Source organism: Lissotriton helveticus, chromosome 9 (genome assembly GCF_964261635.1).
Source record: "Lissotriton helveticus chromosome 9, aLisHel1.1, whole genome shotgun sequence".
NCBI lineage: Eukaryota > Metazoa > Chordata > Amphibia > Caudata > Salamandridae > Lissotriton > Lissotriton helveticus.
Genome location: NC_136070.1, coordinates 288,430,051 through 288,445,108, shown reverse-complemented (window position 1 = coordinate 288,445,108; position 15,058 = coordinate 288,430,051).

Here is a 15,058-nt window from a genome sequence, read left to right as displayed (position 1 = left end):
TCCAACACTTGCCCTACTGTTCCACCGACTGTATTCGGAATAGTACATTTTACCCCTCCGCAATCCAAATCTTTCCCTACTGTTGCACTGACTGGAGTGGGAACGGTAAATGTTACCCCTCGGCAATCCAACACTCTCCCTACTGTGGCACTGACTGTAGTGGGAATAGTATATTTTACCCCTCCACAATCCAACACTTTCAATACGTTTGCGCTAACTGGAGTGGGAATAGTACATTTTAGCCCTCTGCAATCCAACACTTTCCCTACTGTTGCATTGACTGGAGTGGGAATATTATATTTTCCCCTCCACAATCCAATACTTTCCTACAGTTGCACTGACTGGAGTGGGAATATTTAATATTTTATTTCTCCGTAATCCAACACGTTCCCTACAGTTGCACTGACTGGGGAAGGAATATTAATATTTCCCCCTCTGCAATACAACACTTTCCTTACAGTTGCACTGACTGGAGTGGGAATATTACATTTTTCCACTCTGCAATCTAAACACCTTCCCTACTTTTGCACTGACTGGGGTGGGAATATTATTTTTTTTGTGTTCATTATAAAATTTATTGTTGTGTTAATTGTCCTGGGAATAGTAAATTGCAGTATTTTCCAATGTTATATTTTAATTAATTTTATATTTATTGTAGTTATTTTTGTGTGATGTAAATATTTTTTTATTGTTGTGTTGTGTTAGGTGGGAGTACTTATTTTCATATTTATTTAGTATAAAAATGTTTTTATTGTATGCAGTGGGAGATGTATATGTATTTATTTTAATATTTTAAAATGTCTTTAATGCAGTAACTTAGATCATTCTGTGTTTTATTTATTATAATAATAATATTTTAAAATGTCAATATTTTCTGTTTGTTAATTATTTATAATTAAAATGTAAAAATATGTTCACTTTTTATTTTGAATTAAATTGGTTTTCTTCTTTAATATTTTATGTTTTTGGTATTTTAAATATATATATAAGGTTTACAGGTTTTAGCCCTGCTGAAATCATAAATGGTAGAACTCCATTTCCTATGGCAAATGTGTGGTTGATGTCAAAATCTAGACTAGTGGAATGGTTTCTGGATGTTGTAGGAGAAAACATTGAGAAAGCACTGTCAGTGTACAAGGCTTACTATGAAGACAGAAGTGGAGCGAAGGTAGCTCAGTGGGTGAAAGTAGAGAAAAAGGGAAAGTACTAAAGAGGGAGTACAACTTTACCTAAACAATGGGAAGGGGAATGGTTTTGTGAAATTCAGCCCTTTTGAAAGATGAAAGATTGGACCACATGAGTCGAATGTCTGTTTGAAAGTGTGAAGTGAAAACTGGGGACAGACGAAGAGGTGCAGAGTAAAATGATTTTGAACAGTTTATCAGTGGATTGTAGGAGGCAGAATGTGGCTCGCAATGTTGAAACGACCAGAAGGATCGATGGAGAAATTGTGGGAGGAAGAGACAAACTCTACCTGCTCCAGATAACGCACCAGTTATATAGGTTATTAGCCCCAGCTGTGTAATTGGGACTAGCTGAAATGGCTGTAGATGTGCATGTCATGATGAGAAGATTTACATCAGGACCAAAAAACCTGAAAAAAACAGTGCAGTACATTTGTAAGTAGGCTTTTGTACAACACTTGTATATTTTCTGGGGGTTTTCTTGGTGAAAACCTTGCTCCATGCACTTCGTTAATTTTCTTTTAAACACCTGTGTTTAATACTAGCTCAACTTTTTAGGTCTGGTTGAAAAGATCTATTGTGGGCTTGTTGGGATACCTGAGCTAAGATCCAGCCCATTGCTTTGCTTTATTGTCATTCTCATTTGCTTGCTTCTTGGTTGATGGTTTTCCAATTGCACATTGGCCATCTTGCATTGTCCCTCTCCTGGATCATAGCCTCCTTACCATTTATCTTACTGACTGCATTCTATGCCATCTGCTGCTGACTTTTAGCAAACTATTTTTTTTCTTTAGCTTAAGCACTCCATTTTAATGCATGTGTTTTCCAGCTGTCTGCCGTGTGTGATTTTCTCCACCAGCTTCCATTTGCTTCCTATTGTTCTTCCTCACACGTGTAATTCGCTCTCCCAGCTCTTATGGTTTCCTCTCATAAATGTGTGTACGCCTCCATGCTTTCGATGTTGCTTTCTCACTTGTGTACTACTCTCGTCCACCCATGCTCCACATTGCTCTTTCTTGCGTGTGTTGTTTACTTGCCCCATTCTGTGCAACTTCGCCATTAGAGTAGCCTCCCCTATCTGCCCTCCCTCAAGCCATCTATCTTAACCTGCATGGCCTCGCACCCTTTAAGTAACTTCACCGGACCTTGTTCCCTCCTTCCGTGTAGCTTCCTCCCTTGCCCTCCCTGTCCCCTTCAGCTTGCCCAGAGTCCGTCCTCCCTCCATCAGTGTAGCTTCCCCACCCTCCATGTTGCTTTCACGGCTACTGTTCTGTTGGAAGATTTTTTTTTTGTTTTAGATGGTTAGGCGCTACTTTTTAAAAATTGGCTTTATTTATTACTTTCACACCAGTTAAAGCAAACATTAACCAAATGTTTGGCAGGTCTATACCACATGGACAGGCCGAGGAGTTCGAAGAAGTGAGGAAACAAGCCAGCTGAAAGGCAAAGTTACAGGAAAGTAGTTAGGAACCATTAACATTGAGGGGCATATTCTCATGAACCTATCGCAGAGTTAACAGCACTTTATCGCAGCCAAAGTTGCGATAACTTTTTTGCCCCATTCACAAGCTGGTGTAAACAGCCCATAACACCAGTTTACCAGTGATAGCAGCCACAAAAAACATTGCCACAGATGACCCAGGCAACTATCGCTAATGAGATGCAGAGGAGGATTTCCCGTGCCAAAAGTCGCGACAACACCACTCCCCAACATTCTCAACGACCAGCTAGATCAGCGATAAGAACCCAAAACAGGCGATATGGCATGTTAGCTGCAGGAAATTAACACCTGCTCTGACCTGGTGCAAAGTCGGACGACAGCCTGCACCACAAAAGGGAGCCCAGCCCAGACCCACATCTGAAGAACAACAGATGTCATGGAGACACTGAACATGCGGGCCGTACACCCAAGAGGGCCCAACACCCACTGCCACCACCGCCACCCCCGGACTCCCACCGCCCCCGCACCAACGCTAAGGCAGTGTAGACAAAGACAGCGACCCTCCGAAAATGCACTAACCTCACAGACCCAACACCAGAGAATGTCATTGCCTACCACATGCTCCTAGGGACAGCCCTCCTCCTAATCCTGACCACCATTGCCCACAGGCTGATGGTACCAACACAGCGGACAACCAACATCCCACCTTAGACAAAGCTGCTGGCCGTGATGCACGCTTTGGCCTCTGGTATCCTCCAACCAACATCCACCTGAGACAGAGGAGTCCCATAGCCAGGCCAATCCAAGTCCCTCACAATGTTCATGGATGACACCATCAGCTTGGTACCCCAACTATCCATACTTCCCACACACTGCGCATGAACAACCAGAGAACAAGCAAGGCGTGTACGCCACAGCTGGCTCCCCACATGTGTCAGGAGGCAATTGACTGCACATATGCCCTACTAGTGGCCCCTGGCAACACTGCACACAATAGGTGCAACAGAAAGCACACGTATCCCACCAATGTCCAGGCCACAGTGGACCACCGGGGAATCCCCGTCAATGCCGCCGCAAACCACCCAGGCAGTGTGCATGATACCTACACCTTCCGACAGTCCATTTTCAACCTGCGCCACCAGGATGGCACACCATCGGAAATGCACTGCTGGTTGGCCAATACCAAATGCACACACCACACACCTCAACTCCACATTCATGCAACACACAACACAGGAAATGCACACATCCCAAGCACACATACAACCTGCACCCCCACCAGACATTACAGCACAACTCGCTGTGGGAACCTGGGCCTGCCATGTACATTAGCCATCAATGGCATGACACCTCAGCCACACAATAGCAGAATGTTGGAAGAGGTGGGGACCAGGCATGTGCGAAAGAGGCAAGTGACCGATGAATATGAATGTACACAATGCCAAGTGTGGCATGGATGTGATGGCCAGACTGCAGTATGCAGACCACACACATATCCATGTTGATACACACCCCGGGTGTTTGGAGTATAGTGGACAGTGGACGCAACCATGTCATCCCAGCCAGTGGGGAAGATCGCGGAAATGTAGCTTGTTACATCCCCCCCATGAGCATGAGTGGAGTGGGCTGGCCCGGCGTATGCCAGGCCAGCGTAGGGGTGTGAATAAAAGGCGAGTAACTCTGGTCGTGGTCCTCTTCCGGACTGCCCAACGTCTCTGCCAGGGCGGAGCCTCCCACCCCACCATGAGGCCGACACCATGAGCGGAGTGGCCAGCGATCCTGTGCGCCTGCTGCATCCCGGGACGCTGGTCCCCGAACCAGTCCTGCCCGCCCCTGTGCACCCAGGCCTCAATGCCCACCTGCCGATGCCGGTGTGTGTCGATGAGGGCCCACCACGTGCTGGTGCAATCTCCAAGCCTGAGGCCTGCAACCTTGGCAGCCACCTCTGACCATCATGGCCTCGGCATGCAAGGCCCGCAGCACTCCTTACGCGTTGACGTATTCCACCTGCATGCACAGCGGACAAGTAGGTCACACATTTGGAACTGAGTCTTGATTACACCATGGCAGAGCACATTAATTATGGTTGAGTGTACGTCACAATACACCCTTCGACGTGGTGCTATAAGGTCTTAGTAGTACATCACAACCCCAAGATTCTGTGGGCCCATGTAGACTACTGCTCTCGGCCAACGCTGCGCTCGAGTAGGTCACAGAATTGGAACTAAACATCAATTATTCAAAGGCAAAGTACATATCATTGCACGCAAGTAGAGGCGTAAGAGGAGGATGCGTTGCATTAGGGAGGGAAAAAGGATAATCGTTTTGGAGGTGATCGAAACACTACCGACAACTGACCTGGTGTCACTATCTTTGTGCATCTCAAGCCAACAACACGTGGCTGTGGGCCACTGCAGACCGCTGCCTCCGGCCTACACTACAGTCCAGTAGGTCATAGAGTCTTGATTTAAGAATGGCGGAGTTCATATCGGTGAACCGGCATCATCGCAGACTGCATCCTCTCTAAGCCCCGGTGCCACTAAGTCTGTTCCCTGACATTCATGGACACACTTTGGTCGTACATTGGTGGCGTCTGATTCTATGGACTAGGGGGTGGTTTTCATCCTCATGTAGCTGATACCGAATTGGTGGTGGCAACGAGGCTGTTGATTTCCACTCCTCTATTTGCTGCTTCCGGATAACATCAGACCTCTGCATCATGCACTGGAGGACACCTTCCACTGTCCTCCACAACCCTCAGCCACATTCACCTTCGACATTGATGAGGACCCACCCAATCCGCAAGACCCTACCTCAGTGCACCGCAAGTCACCGTCCCGTGACAGGGTGCCTGTGCTGGCCGCTGTGCATCCGGTGCCACTAACTCTGTGCTGGTCAGGTACGGGACTACTTCTTCTGAGACATTGGATGGCCTCTGATGTGATGGCCTTGGGGTCATCAACGCGATGTGTCTGTGGCCCTGCTCTATCGGCTGCCTCTGGCCTCAACTGTGGCCCACCAGGCTCACACATCAAGTCGAGTCCTGACCGTCCGGGACGTCGCATCACCGTAGGAGGCACACGCTACCACTGCCAGGACCAACACCAACCGCCAACTGCCAGTGTGGAAACTGTCGTACTGGCAGACTGAAAGAGTTGCTCGCACCTGTTGTGGAGGCCATCTTCTGCCTGATCCCCTGCTCAACGCTCCAGGTGCCACTAACTCAGTGCACCGCAAACCATGGACCGTTACTGATTGAGTTTTGTGCTGTGGAGAGGTTGTGCAGCAATGTCACTTCAGGCAGTGTGGTAGAACTGGGACGTTGATGTGGAAGATGATGCAGGTCTAACACATCCCACTGTGTCTGCATCTGGAATATCCCAAATGTACACAATCCTTGTCATTTTCATCACATGAGCGCGCGCAGCTCTGTGCCCCAGCCTCCGTGCACTGCAACTCACGGACACTTCTGTTTGTATGTTGGGTGACCTCTGTACTTGCTCAGGCTCCCTCCATGTTGCAGCCGCGGGCCTGTGGAGAGAGTTGAGATGGGGCAGGCAGGGCGGGGTTGGGGAGGGGCAGGGTGGGGGTGATAAACACCGGAATCTGGATGATTACTGGTAAGTAAACAATTAAATTAATAAAACGAATTTCGTAGTGTGCCCTGCATGGCATTTTGCGATGCAGGGCACGGAACGAAATTTGTTTTATTAATTTAATTGTTTACTTAACGGTAATGATCCAGATTCTGGTGTTTATCACCCACCACCCTGCCCCTCCCCCGCCCTGCCTGCCTGCCCATGGCAACTCCCTCCATGGGTCGCGGCTGCCATGTTGCTCAGCAGTTGACTCTGTTACGCATATATCTCTGTTTCCGTTGCACTGTTGTCCACTGCTCAGGTTGTTGGCAGCACCAAGCACTCTGTGCAGGCTGGCTTACACTCACCGCACACTCATCCAGCACAGGCGTCACTGTACATGTATCCCTGCCAATAAAGGGGCCGGGCGCATGTGCCCATAGCCAGTTCAACATAGTATCTGCGTGTGTCCCTGTGGTCTTGTTGTAGGCATGAGGGTCCTGGGGCCTGCAACATTACATTGTGCTGTGTACAGAGGACGCAGACATGTCACCGCAGGCAGCGGGTTAGAGCTTGGAGATGTATCTTTGTCATCACCCACTCAATTTGTAAGGGGAGTAGACTGTGCTGTTGTACGCAGAGCCAATGTGGGTGTGTGACTGATGTTTGCGTTCCCCTGGTGTGGTTCTGTGCTGGGAATGTGCATCTGCATGTGTCTATGGCAGTGTGGGTCTCCTTTGTGGGGTGTAGGTTGTCCCTGAGGGATAATGGACACCCATGTATGTGATCTGGTTCGCCTTTTATGGGTTCAGACCCCACGCGCATCTGTTCGGCCACCTCCTTTTGGCATTCTGACACCTGGCATTGGAATGCCATGTGTGGGTCGGTGAAGTGTTGTGAGCCAGATGTGCTTGCGGGTGCTTCCTGCTGTGTGGTCTGTTGTACCTGGTCCTGGTGGTGGGTTGTGTGGAATGTCCATGGGCTGTTGTAGGGTGTCGGTGTTGAAGGTGTGGTGGTCCTCTCTGGCATCACTGACATGTGGTCTTCTGTGCTCTGCTGGAGGTGTTGTGTGTCCCTCTGCAATGTGAAGGGGAGATGCATGTTGACAATGTGTTGACATGTATGTTGGTGCATTGTTCTTGTTGACATGCAGACTGTATGACAATGTACATTGTGACTGTTTGGGAGGTGCAGGATTTAAATGCGGGAACATGTACATTTTGACTACAAGACGGTTATGAGGCTGTATGCGTACATTTCCATTTCACAGTTTCCAGCTCTGTCAGATGTAGTAGGCCTGTTTTTGCACGTGTGCGGACTTAGTTGTGTCCCCTGTTATGCAGAGTTGTTTTTGTGTATTGTACAACATTGTCGTCAATGTGTGTGTGCTGTTATTGCGATGTGTGTGTGCTGCAGTGTGCCACAGGGATCAGTGACATGATCCAGGGTCATTGTGGGTGTGCAGTGTGCTACACATCGTTGTGCATGTGTGCCATTGTGCCCCGTCCCCTCAGGCCCTGGACGTTACTCACCCTGTTGATGTTGTGTCAGATCATCCCGAGCTGTGTTCGTACTCCCTCCTCCATGCACCGTCTCCACACTGGTGACTGTGGCATCCATTTCTTCCAGCTCCTCCTGTGGTGCATGACTCCCACCTCCTGTTGCTGTTGCTGCCTTCCTGTTGGCAGCGGGTTTGGGCCTGGTTTAGGTTATCACATCATGCCAGCGCTTCTTGGCCTCCTCCTCCATTGACCTCCTCGACACTCCGACTGCATTCCCTAAGTCTAATTGTGGGTCAGTTTGTTGGTAATGTTATGTCACCTCCGTGACGCTGATCTGGTTTTGCTGCCGACTGCACCCCGTCTCCCTCTCCCTCTTCTCCCTGGCCTTCCCCCACCATGTTGTTCCTTGCTGGTGGTCTGTGGGGGTTGTGGGGTTCGCGAAGGAATCTGCGCTCGGTCAGGGTGCATCCATGTTGCTATGCACTTTGGATTGTTTCTGGTGTGTTGTTTTTGTAGCTTTTATAGTGCATTTTCCCGCCAGACGCGTGGGATTTGCAAGACTGCGGCTGATTTTCGCTGCTTTTTGTATCGCGATTAGCCTCATCGCAGTTTTTTTGCATTCGTGTTTCGCATTTTAGCGGCGTAGCGGTGAATTTAACTCAGTCAATTGGCACGTTATTTGGAGTGCTTCATTTACACAGCGTAATTTTCCGCGACAGACTGCGATGTTGGAAGTTGCGTTAAGTTAATTTTGCAAATGGTTATCACACGTTCCTGAGAATATGCCCCTAAGCCTCCTAAACTGCATCCGAGTAAGAAGCATCACCTGATTGTAAGCCGTTAGGCTTTGAACTTCCACAACTCTTTGTGGCCTAGCCTCCTGATTATTGGCTGCGAAGTTTGAGGGGTACTGAATATCTTGTTTCACTCTGTTGATAGACCAGCATGCTCCCTATTCCGTGATGTATGCATCACAGGGGCCTCTGACTTAGCACTGCATCCTGTAACAAGCTCGCATAATGTCTGAGTTTGGGAACTTAATGTAATGCAGTAGATAATGTGAGTTAATAACAGTGACAACCAAGATTTAGGTTAAAGGAAAAAACAGCTATTGCCACTGCTCATATATTATATTGCACAGAGTTTTATGCTGGCCATTAACTGGAACAGAACATTTCACCCAAGAGCTACATTAAAATGTTCTAGGATTGCTGTACTAATTAAACCACATGGCATTAAACCACACGATATGCAAACAGGACCCTTTGCATTATTTATATATTGCTATTTGTTGATCAAGAACACAGAAGTCGCCCCTGTCTTCCCTTCACGTCATCTGTTTCCTTCACCGCACTTCTTTTAATCCCACACACACAAAAAGCCAAGAAGGGGAGAAGAGAAAGTCATTACATCACATTTCAAAGTAAATATGCCAAGACCGATCAGTGATATTTATGAAACATAAAATAATCCACATGAAAAAAAAAACATAAAATTAACTAAATGAGAATTTCAAAACAGATTGAAAAAATAATTCGGTAGGAAATAGGCTGGGATTCGTGGGATGAGCAAGGAACCATGAGCGACCCTCGTGTGGCTGAAAGGCGGAGTCTGCAGTACATCTAGATAACGTTTAAGAGGGGAAGCACCGGGTGCAGCCTGGTCCAAGCACTGACATAGTCTTCTCAATATGTCACATACGTGGTAGGATTTGCAGCTCATCCGAATCTGTTCGGGGTGGGATTCTCAGTAGTAGCGGCAGCCACAAACAAAGGTTGTTGGGCGGGTGGAGGGAATGAGTCAGGGTGAACTTGGGGGAGGTCACGTTGGAAGGTGTTAGTATTGATATATTTTTTAAAAAAAAGAGATTATCTGAAGCCGCCTCCCTTGTCGCACCTTCTGCCCTCTTCCTGGTCCCAGCAGCTACTGGGACAAACTCCCCTCCAATCCCCGTGCTGCTCTCATGCTATGAGAAGAGCGCAGGCATTGGCCTGAGCGGGCTGGAAAGAAGCTCCGCTCAGACCAGGGAGTCTGTGGGGTTTCTCCAGCCAAGCAGGTCAATGCTGCCTGGCTGGAGCGACCTAGGTGTGCATGTGTGTTTGTTTGGCCAGCCTGGGATGGCCGTTATAACACATATGTGCATTTAGGAGTGCACATAGCATTCCTCCTCCTGCCTCCCATGCCTCGGCCCCCTGCCCCTTCCTTCAGCGCTGGCTCAGAGCTGGCAAATGAACAATAAAACGATGATAGAACATCATTTTATTTTTCATTTGCTGGTTCTGAGCCAGGCAGTCCGGCGACACTGCTCTGCCGTTGCGGAGAAGCCGCACTGGTCCACAGCTCGCCCTCTTCTGCTCAAGGGTATGGCCTGCAGCTTAATAAACTCGCCATGATGTGCAAATGGTGGGAGCTGTGGATCACCCCATTCAGATGGTAAATCCTGTAGATCAGCCCATTCTGTGAGTTTGGTAGCGCCTGCGTCTCACCCCATTCTGTTCAGGAGTTAGGACCGTCAGCTCACTCCCCTCTACTTAATGGTAGGGCTTTTAAAACAACCATTTTTTCCAGATGTTCAGCGCACCCTCCGTTTATGCAGTTTTAGGCTCTATAATGCCCCACATTCTGTTCAGCAGTAGGGCCTGCAGCTTACCCATGTCTGTTCAGAGTTAGAATTTGTTGAGATCCTATTCTGTTCTGCATCATTCAGATCAGTAGTTTGGACTGAATCAACCCACCTTCTGTCCAGTGGTAGGATCTTCAGTGGACCCTATTCTAGTCAAGAGTGGTGCCTACAGCATGCTTTGTTCGGTATATGAGTAGGGTAGGCCGCCATTTAGTGCACTGGTAGAGACTTCGGCTCATCCCATTAAGTTCAAGTGAAAACACTGCATCACACCCCAAACTTTTCATCGGTGGGATCTACAGGGCACCCCACTTGGTTCAGAGGCAGAGAGTGCAGCATATCCCATTCTGTTCAGGCCTAGTATTCCAGTACACCTCAAGCTGTTGTAGCATTAGGTACTGATGCATGCTCCACTTGAATTTATGTGGCCCTCAGTGGTGAGTACGACAAAGTATATTATTCTGTTTGGTCATAGGTCCTACATCGTGCTCAGTTCTATTCTGCTGCAGGTTCTGCTGTTCCCCTCAATCTGGTGTGCAGTTGTATTGTTTGTATTGTACTGCAGCATTTATAAAGTGTTTACTATCCCTGTGTGGGGTGCTGAAGCAGTTTGCTACGTGAGTAGCAAGCTGCACCATGTAAGATGTGTGCTTGGAAAGATGTTGTCTTTGTATTGATCCAATGTGGGAAGTGTTTCTATGTCGGGCATGGTGCCCACTGAGGTGCACTTATTGTGTTATGGGAAGCAGCATGCAGCAATGTGGTGGATGATGAAGTGTGAGAAACAGATGCACCGTTTTATGGTTTTTCCATATGCTGATAGTTTTGAATGGGAAACAACCATTACAACGCAGTCATTACAACGCACTACCTTTACAACACAGCTGTTACCACACAACTGCCTTTACATTGCATGCAATTACAATGCATGCCATTACAACGCATGTCACTACAACGCATGCCATTACAACACATACCATTACAATGCATGCCATTGTAACGCATTATAAGGTAAGTAATGGGGATTTTTTAGTTTTAGGGTGAGAGAAAGTAGGTGAGGAAGATGAAGTTTTGAAAAATGAGCATAAAATTCCATGGTAAAACTATCAGGGCCAGGGGCTTTACCGTGTCTTAAGATCGAAACAGCATAAGAAAGTTCTTTCAAGGTTACATCCACTTCAAGCGAGTCAAAATTAATATGGGCAGAAGAAGGAGAAGTAAGATTTTGAAAGTAAGAGGATATATCAGATTGAAGCGGTTGTGATTCAGGAGTGTAAAGATGTTTATAGAAAGAGACATTGTAGGATATCGTCATCTTTAAAAAGAGCGTCACCATTAGAATTTGTTATAGATGTAATCCTGGTTCCGTCACAGCGGGCCCCCATAATATCGTGTGCTACTTTTCAAGAGATAAGAAGCTGCGGCGTCAGTGGATAACTTATTAAAAGTGACTTTAGCAGAGATGAGGTCTTTTAAAGAAGAGTCAGTAAATGAATGATAATAGGCGTATTCTAGTTGTTTAATTTTTGTAAGAAGTTTTGTAGATTTTTTTTCAAAATTCTTTTTCTTCTGAGAAACAAAGTTGATTATGAAGCCTCGTGCAGTCGCCTTAAAAGAATCCCAGATCATAGTAGGAGAAGAGTTGGAGACCGTATTTGTGGTCAAAAAGTCAACGGCAAAAGAACTGAGTTGGCTAGAGAATTTAGGATCTGCAAGAAGGGAGTTGTTAAAACGCCACCTGCCAGAGGACGGCAAAAAGGGGACTATCAAAATCTACAAAAACGGGGCATGGTCAGAGATTAGAATGGAACCTATTTCTGAATGAAGAACATGTTGGGTAAGGGACTTGCTAAAAAAGAGATTGTCAATATGGGATTGTGTTTTGTGTGGGGGGGAGAAATAACTGTATTCTTGAAGATCTGGATGACAAAGTCTCCAAACATCAACTAAGGATTTATGGCGAATGGCGAAGGTGAATTGGGAATGCATTTTAGAGTGTACAGATTTAACTGAAGAGTGTCTATCTAAAATAGGATCATGAATTTGATTACAATCGCCACCAAAAATAATATATTCATCATCAAATTTAAGTAATTTGTCTGAAACAAGTACCCAAAAATTGTTATCAACAGAAACTGGAGCGTAAACATTAAACACTACTAATGGTACATTATCTATTAATAATTTGATAATCACCCAACGACCATTTGAATCAATTTCCTGATGAACAATAGAAACATTAAACTTTTTGTAACACAAAATTACAACTCCATTCTTTTTGCCTAAAGCTGGGGAAAAGAATATATTGCCTACCCAAAGTTTTTCAGTTTAGATGCATCAGAATCAGATAAATGGGTTTCCTGTAACATGGCAATATCTATTTTTAATCTAGTTAAATGAGATAATACACGTTGTCTTTTAATAGGGTTATTTGGACCTTTAACCATCCATGTAGTGACTCTGAATGTTTCTGAGGTGAAATAACATTAATAAGCAATAAGCATACAGTGCAATGAACAAATCGAAAAGATAAACTACGCATCTTATAAGAGAGAATAAAGTTAGGAATAAAAATACAATAAAGAAGATACAGATGAGAAATAATGATGAATGAGAAAAAGAGAGGGAAGAGAAAAGGTAAAAGGAGAAGACATCGTAGAAAAAATGGATAAGGAGAAGATAGGAGAGAAGGAAGTAGAAGGATAGAAAGGGGGAGAAGAAAAGGTGAAAGAAGAAAGAAGAAGGAGAAAGGTAAAGGAAAAATGATAGAGCAAAAGGGAAAGAATAGAAAGAATAATAAGAACTTACATAAGTTCCAGACCATACGAAGGATGGAGGGGTGGGAGGCCACACGGAAGAATGACGCTACCCAAACTCACGAGGGAAAACGGGAAGGAAAACAGCACCAACGAACTGCTGATAAACATGGGAAAGGGAGGAGGACTGGACGAACAACCTGTTAAGAAGAAAAAACAAGGTTATGTATGTAATGTAAGAACAATAAAGTTAAAAAATAGAAACATGTTTATAGAAAGGTAAGAACAAGACCAAAAGAGAAAAATGGAAAAGCACAGAAACAGGCTATAGAGAACCGTAACCACATTAATACCAGTCTATGAGATTCATAACGAATAATCTGGCATCTACATCACAAGCAAGATGAAGCATATGCAAATAGCAAAAAGCAAAAAAAGGACAAAAAGTGACTATTTGGAAGTAGACACGGATGAAGTACCCATGGAATCAGTCTGAAAGGAATAGAGGAAACTCTTGAGTTTTAGCGGTCTTATTGTTAATAGTCTCTTTAAATAAACATGGGTGAAAGAGACCGTATCTTGCACCAATCGAACGTAACTGAGGTCTCATTGCCAAGAATTCCTTTTGTCGGTCTGCTATTGATTTAGCGTAATCCTGGGGGGAAAATAACGTATTCTCTGACCAAGTAATTTTGTTCAATGCCCTGGCCGCAGCTAGAATTTTTAATAAGTCAGTATATTCAAGACAATTCAATATCATTCCTCTTGGTTTACTCATTGAGGAGGAAGAGGCTCTGTGCGATAAGGAACCCAATCGATGAGCTCTTTGAATGTTTAAATTGGTGCTTTCTGGAAGTTTGAGAAGTTTGGGAAGGAAGGACTTAAAGAAAGAAATCGAGTCTGACCCTTCTGTCCCCTCCGGCAAACCATATATGTGGAGATTGTTACGCCGGTTTCTGTTTTACAATTCTCAATCTGTTTGTGAAGGTGGGATACTTGAGAACAGAAGGAGTCAATCTTAGAAGTAGAAGAATTCAAGGATTCAACATTATGTTCCAGCGAAGTGACGCGACTTTCCACACATGACCACTTATTAGAAAGTTCCTGAAGCGTAGAAGTAATTTCTTGAAGAGTGGTAGTAGTTTCCTCAACAAATGGGCGTAAGGCACTGATTTCCTCTAGCAATAGGTCCATAGTACCTGAAGAGGCTTGTGCAGGAGGAGAAGGAGGGTCCTTCTTCAGCCTCTTGGTTGACGCTTTATTGCCAAGAGGAGCCGGAGTACTCGCTGTTGATGACGCACTTTTTGGCAAAGAGTTGGCTGAATCATCCATATCTAAACACTGATATCTCGAGCTGGTGTGAATTAAGAATTTGCGTGAAGTAGATTTGGAATGAAGCACCTCTTTAAGTTGTATTCCCATAGGTAAGGCACAAGATAGGATAAGAGTCTAATTATGGAAATGTTACCAAATAAAAGGTGCATAAGATAAACCTTACAATGCAATAGTATAACATATATAAAGGTGTCAAATGTATATAGTGCTTACAGCAATGCAGGTAAAGGAGTACATATATACAAACATGCATGTATCAATTAATCATGAAAAAATACTGGTAAAGGGTGGCATGAGGGAAATACATTGTAAGAGATATGTCGTAACATGCTCTGTGCTACTGCAAGGGATACTGCAACACATATGTGCCTATACTTACCTGACACGTTCTTCTGGTTTATGGAGATTCCGTTCTTGCCACAATAATTTGCATTCTAAAATTATAGATACAGAGGTATTGTAAGATCTAGGTGTCTGTCATTCTAAGAAACTTGTACTTGTGTTAAAAAAAAGGCTCTATGCATTTTTTATGTTAGTTTATGTTTTCGCTAAACTTGAAACTACAGGAGGACATTGTGTATACATACTTTTCAAGGTTTTAGAATTTCTGCTTTTATTGCAGTTATAGTTTGCATATTT